We start from the raw sequence: 5,903 nt of genomic DNA, 5'->3' as shown, positions 1-5,903 counted from the left end.
GGCTCCCCATCTTCCTGTTGTCTCCATTTCCCAAATGCTGGCAAGTATGCTCAAGCTCACGGTCTGTGGAATTTCTTTCTCTTTGTGGCATTTTGTCTGAAGAGTTCGTGCATCTAAGTTACAGGCATGGGGGTATGTGCTTTTTGAGCTATTTAGCAAAGAGTTGCAGTGACTATTCTATTACGTGCACCTGGGACGGTGCCATCAGGAGTGGACTTTCCTACTGACTTCCAAACCTTCCTGACATAGTTATCTGGCACCTTGTGCAGACCAGTTTTCTGTCAACTTGACACAAGCTAAAGTCATGTGAGAGTAGGGAACCTCAATTAAGAAAATGCCTCCATAAGATCAGGTTGTTGGCAGTTTTCTTAATTAGTGAAGGGAGGGTTCAGTCCGTTGTGGGTGTAGCTACCCCAGACCGGTGGTCCTAGTTCTATAAGTAAGCAAGTTGGAACTAGGGTTATGTGGAAAAACCCTGTCTCAAAAAGCAAACCAACCAACAACCCTTTACCCCAAACAAAACAAAGCAGGCTGAGCAAGCCATGAGGAGCCAGCCAGTAAGCAGCACTCCTCCATGGCCTCTGCATCATCAGCTCCTGCCTCCAGGTTCCCTTCCTGCTTGAGTTCCTATCCTGACTCTCCTCAATGGAGTGTAAGCAAAATAACCCTTTTCCTTCCCAGGTTTGCTTTTTGGCCATGGTGTTTCATCACAGCAATAGTAACCCTAAGACACATCTTTTGTTGTTGTTGTTTGTTTGAAACAGGGTTTCTCTGTGTATCCTGGCTGTCCTGGAACTCACTCTGTAGTGAAATCCTTTTTATATTGCATTTGGTTTCTAGAAGTGATGCTGTTTGGCAGAGCAGTAGTGGAATATCACAGCTAAGATATGGAACCCTGTTCTAGTTGTAGTTTACAGACTGTGTGTGTGTGTGTGTGTGAAGAGAGAGAGAGAAAGAGAGAGAGAGAGAGAGAGAGAGAGAGAGAGAGAGAATCCTGCCCAGCTTTATCACGTGTGCCAGTTTAAGGCCCTACCACCACTGTCACACAGAACGGTTCTAATGCCACCAGAGCCCGCTTCCTTTCAGGATGACACTGAACATCCCCAGCATCACTGTCATTTCAAGCATCATGTTAGTGGAGTCATGCACCTGTGCTGAGCCTCTGCGGGATTGCTTCTTTGATTGGCATTTTCCCAGGGAGGTTGCAGCTTGCTGCATGTGTCAAGGGTTCCTCTCCATTGATGCATCAGGCTAGATCATGCTTCTCAGCATGTTGAGCCTCTGTCTAACCACTCTACTGAAGGCTAGCAGGGCTGAGTCTGTGCAGGGCTGAGTCTGTTGGTGGGGGCTGGAGGTTGGGGATGTTACAAAGCTGCTTGCAAACAGGGTTTGCTTTGACTTTACAGTTTACTTCTCTGAGATAAAACCCAGGAATGCAATAGCTGAGGTTTAAGATAGTTGCACGCTGAGATTTTTGTTTGTTTTTTGATACGGGGCTCACTATGTAGACTAGGCTGGTTTTGAACTCACAGAGATCCACCTGTCTTTTCCTCCCAAGAGCTGGACTAGAGGTGCATACTCTAAGAAATCCCAGTGACATGTTAGAGTTGTGTAAGGTCAAGAGGCTACTGAGTCATTTCTAGCCTTGAGTACTCACTGTAGAAGTCAAAGAGAAAACCACATAGGAACTTACAGTGATGCTGGTGTATGGTGTGTGCTCATGATGCTTCAATAACATCTAGGAGCTTTACTATGTGAAACTGTTGATTAGAGAGTCATTTCGTCCTACACAAGGGCAACTTTATGTATATCCTTCCTAGATTTGCTAACAGCTTTGGGAAGCTCCACCCAGCCCCACTCCTCCCATTCCAGACCCCTCCCTGGCAAAGACTACCATTGGGGGCTTTACCCCAAGGGCATTAAAGCCCCCTCCTTGAGCTCTCCACCCCCTCTATTACCCCCCCCCCCCCGTGGTTTCTCTTCTTCCTCTGGAACCACCCAGGAATGCTTTGCTCATTAAATCTGGACTGCTATTTGGCCTGATCTGATTTATTACATCAGCCCAGAGACCCAATATAGGGGCATGTAAACTTTTCACAAGGCACAAACTGCACGTATGTGTTCAAGCTGCAAGGTACACAGGACCCCTCTGGCTTCATGCCTGGTATGAATGTCCTTTCCTGCAGGGTGCAGGGTGCCAACTAAACCATGGGTTCTCAAAACAAGCCAGAGACTATTAGGTCAGTAGGAGGAGGGAGTGTTCACCCAGTGGGTGGGGATGCTACCAGCTTTGTACCAGACACTGAGTCCCTGTTGAACCCTAGAGTTCTGGCCCCACCAGTGTTCCACCCATCCAGCCTGCTTGGTGTTCCAAGACTCCCTTCAGGCCCTGCCCTTCCTTGTGGAGGTGCATTGGGTTAGTGGGGGACTGGGTGGTGAATCAGCTCTGAGCCTGGATTTGGGTCTGGTGTGAGTCCTAGATTGTCCCCAATCCATGGGAGACTCTGAAGACCCTGCCCCCAAGATGGCTCAGGGCAAGGCAGTGTGTAGCAATGCTGGGTAGACCTGAGAAGTGTGTGTGTGTGTGTGTGTGTGTGTGTGTGTGTGTGTGTGTTACTAGGGACTCTTCAACTACTTGAGAGACTCCAATCTCAAAGGAAGGAGTTTTAAAAACTGGGAGCCTGAGTGGGGTGGAAGATGGGGTATGGTCAAGAGACCTGGCCATATGCAAGCAACTTCCTTTTTGGAAGCTCTTGGGAGGGCTCTTCATCAAGGCAAGGTGGGCAGGCAGGCTGGTATCTCACACAGCTTCCCCCCCACCCCCACCCCAGGGCCAGGCTACCATGAGCCCTAGGATGCAGAGTCCCACCAAGCCGCCCCAGGCAGCCTCCACAGCAGATCTGAGCTGCCTTTGGAAGCCACTCCTGAGTGGGAGAATTGGCCTCTGATTGTCATGCAAATTGTATGCTATGTTGATTAGCATATATGCATATTCATTCTGCCTAGCAGGTGGTCTGGGCTCACAGCAGGAGGACACTTCTGGCTGGTTAGGAACAGTTGGAAAGCATTGGGAAAAAGCCTGCCATTGTCTTTCCTGCCTAAGCCACAAGGTAGAAGGGCAGTTTCTCTGCAGAGGCCCTGTGGGGTTTGGGATGTCAGATGTTCATGGACTCCAGGATGAGCATATGGTCACCTTAGAGATGAGGCACAGGGCACCTGCAGTAATGACCCACAGCCACAGTCACAGCAACCCATGGTGGGGTGTGGTGGGGTGTCCAGAGCAGTACAAGGAAGCCGTGCTAACCCGGAGCCCAGGGCAGAATGCCACAGTCTCAGGGCCAGAGTCACTAGGCCACTTTCTACACTTTGGCTGCAGGTTTCCCTATCAACCGTCCTATGTGAAATTATGGTACACACCTGTAATCCTAGATTGAGACATCGAAGCAAGAATTCATGGCCGTTCTCAGCTGCATAGTTATTTTGAAGCCAGCCTGGTCTACATGAGGCTATCTCAAAAATGGTAGATCAGTGGGTAAGTGCTTACTATGCAACGGTGAGGACTTGAGTTCAGATCCCACCCACAGCACTTCCTATAAAAGCTGGGTATGGTAGTGTGCATGTAACTTCAGCCCTCTGTGAGAGAGAAACAAGTGAGTCCTTTGCTGGCCGACAGATAAAACAGGGTGCCCCAGGTTATGTGAGAGGCTCTTCCCTAGGAGCCCACAGGACTTCATGAAGAAGCCTGAGGCCCTGAGGCCCAGAGACAGGTTCTGCCTCTCTATGGTCATCTCAATTCCTAGAGGATCAATCTCTGTGACACTTGCCTGTGCCCTGGCTGTGAGCCACTCCATCACTGGGTCACACATCTCCACAGGGAGCCTGAAGGCCCTAATGTCTCCTATCTGAGCTCACCCTCTCTTGCTAGCACATCCACACCAAACACCTGTTTTGACACCAGCCTGGTCCCTCCCCCTCCATCTCTACTCTTGTCTGGAATTGGCAGCTCTTTCCTTGATTCCTGATCAGCTTCCCAGGCTGAGGACTTGGCCTTGGTTTCCCCACTGCACCCAGGCTGCTCGTGTGGGGACAGGGCCACAGCTGCAGCTGGGCTGGTAGAAGGTCTCTATGTCCAAACATGGCTTTTCCAGAATGACCACTTACCTTCTGACTATCTCAGGTTGTCGTCAAAAACTAAAGTCTATTATGGATGAGGAACCACAGACCTAAAAGCACTTGGGATGTCTGCCGTATGGCAGGAGGAAGCAGGAGGAGGCTGGAGGGGGGGGGGTAGGGGAGGGGGGAGCAGGGGGAGGTGGGGGAGGAAGGGGCAGGCTGGGGGAGGAGGGGGTAAGCAGAGGAGGAGGGGAAGCAGGAGGCAGGAGAAACTGGATGCTGGTGGACTGTTTCGCAGAGACTGTAGAGGTCAGGCCAACTAGGTTCAGAGGGAGGCAGGCTCTTATCCTGATATCATTGTCTTTTTTTTTTTTTTTTAACTAATTTTAGATTTTAAGTCTTTGTTTTGTTGATACAGGGACTCTCTGTGTATCGCTGGTTGGCCTGGAACTTGCTTTATAGTCCAGGCTGGCCTTGAACTCACAGCAATCTGCCTGTATCTGCTTTCCAGTGCTGGGATTAAAGGTGTGCACTACCATGCCCAGCTTGCTACTATCTGTTTAGAGGGCTCAGGTGCTAGCCTCTACACCTAGTTTTCAGTGGCATAAGCTTCTTGCAGCATCCACAGGTTCTCTGAGTCTGAATTTCTGCTATCACAATAACAAAGTTTCTAGGAGTCAAGACCTTAAGAAAGAATAAAAAAAGATCAAAATCTCATGGGGAGCATCCAGGTAGGGAAGCTAGGCTGGTGTGGACTCAAGCCCTGAGAACCTTCAGGAGGTAGCTGGGCTTGGGGCTGCAGAGGGGAGAAGGGCCCCCTCCTTCTGACATTCCATTTTAATAACATTCCACGTGTTCTAATTAAACCTTCCGTGCTCCCTTTGAAATACTAGCAATTACAAAGATGAATAATTGCATAATAAATATTAATTTGCATCATGGTAATGAGGCCCAGAAGCATCCTGCTGTTAAGTGAGAATTTGGCTCTTTCCTCTCCCTGGGGGAGGGGGAGGGGAAGAGGTGGGGAAGCTCCTGCCCAGGAGGGAATCTAGCTACCTCAGGCTGCAGGGGTGGGCTGTGCTGGAAGTTCAGAAGCTAGTCCCACCTGCCTCCACTCTTCCAAGCTGGTGTGTGCATGGCTGCCTTCCTCTGGTCCTCAGTTTCCCAAATAAGCAGTAACAGCTGTGGGCAAGGTGTGAGCAAAGGTGCTGGCTCCAGCAGTCTGGGACAGGAGCGGAAGTTTCTGAGGTCGTGTTAATGAGATCCAGCCCTCTATTCAGGCGTTCTGACTGTCAGCAAAGCTGCTAGAGTCTGAGGGCCCTGAAGCCTGCCCTGTCTGAAAAGGCTGCTCAGAACTGTCTTTTCCTATGAGCCTCTGAATACAGTCGTGCCCCTGGGGAGCTGGATGACTAGAGCACTTTGTTCTCTCTGGAGGCGCAGGACTGTGTCCAGGAGACTGTGACCAGCCACTGAGTGTTCCCGGGGGGGGGGGGGGGGGGGGGGGAATCCCTGGTCCTTGCATGTGCCAGACAGGTACTCTACAACTAAGTCTTCCTTCCAGGCCCTTAGGCCCAAGCCCTGTCTCCTTGGCTGTGCAAACCTTTGGACTGAAAAGAGATTTCACTTATTCACTATCAGGAGCCTGTTAAATGCAGTACAGGTCTGAGAAGAGGCTGGGGCACAGGCACATCTACTCTGGCGGCCTTGTTCCTTCCAGGGTTGGAGATAGTGCATTCTTACCTGCTCCACCCTGGCCAAGGAGTTGCAGCTTTGATTTGGAAAGGTCATTT

Source organism: Phodopus roborovskii, unplaced genomic scaffold (assembly GCF_943737965.1).
Source record: "Phodopus roborovskii unplaced genomic scaffold, PHOROB, whole genome shotgun sequence".
In the NCBI taxonomy this organism is placed as follows: domain Eukaryota; kingdom Metazoa; phylum Chordata; class Mammalia; order Rodentia; family Cricetidae; genus Phodopus; species Phodopus roborovskii.
The sequence above is the reverse complement of the archived record's forward strand: the minus strand, read 5'-3'. Positions refer to the sequence as shown.